This window comes from Schistocerca americana, chromosome 6 (assembly GCF_021461395.2).
Source record: "Schistocerca americana isolate TAMUIC-IGC-003095 chromosome 6, iqSchAmer2.1, whole genome shotgun sequence".
Classification (NCBI taxonomy): Eukaryota; Metazoa; Arthropoda; class Insecta; order Orthoptera; family Acrididae; genus Schistocerca; species Schistocerca americana.
In genome coordinates this window covers 93,193,153-93,193,670 of record NC_060124.1, presented here as the reverse complement: position 1 = coordinate 93,193,670, position 518 = coordinate 93,193,153, and the positions used below count along the sequence as shown (strand labels likewise).

The 518-nt window shown below is 47.3% G+C and overlaps 1 non-coding gene across 1 annotated transcript; it reads right to left on the bottom strand.

The window, feature by feature from the left end:
• Window positions 1-226: 226 nt before the first annotated feature.
• Window positions 227-301, bottom strand: Trnat-ugu. Its single transcript has one exon. It is a non-coding gene; the product is annotated as a tRNA-Thr (tRNA).
• Window positions 302-518: the final 217 nt, after the last annotated feature.

The following is a 518-nucleotide window of genomic DNA, read 5'->3' as shown; positions in this document are numbered from 1 at the left end:
TATGGCTAGATGTTGAATCGAGGTGACTATGTCAAGCAACACACTACTAATGCTGTATTCGGACCGTGTGGGTAGGTTTTTCCTACTCATCTGCCTTAAATTACATTATTCTACATTCAGAGCTAGCTACCCACTCATCACAGCAACTAGAAATTTGATAATTAAATCAAGACCCTGCGCTGTCGACAGGCGTTGATATATATCAACGGGGAAAGCTGAAACTGTGTGCCCCGACCGGGACTCGAACCCGGGATCTCCTGCTTACATGGCAGACGCTCTATCCATCTGAGCCACCGAGGGCACAGACGATAGAGTGACTGTAGGGATTTTTCCCTTACACGCGTTCCCTGTAGACCCGCATTCCCAACTTAATACCACACACTACATTCGTAGTGCCCCTGCTCATTACACTCATTACTGGCGGCAGACAATCTTACCGAATCCCGTAAGAGTTCGGGCAATACATGTGCATCCGCACAGAAGAAGGAGGTTAGCCTTAACTGTATGAAGATGGTATC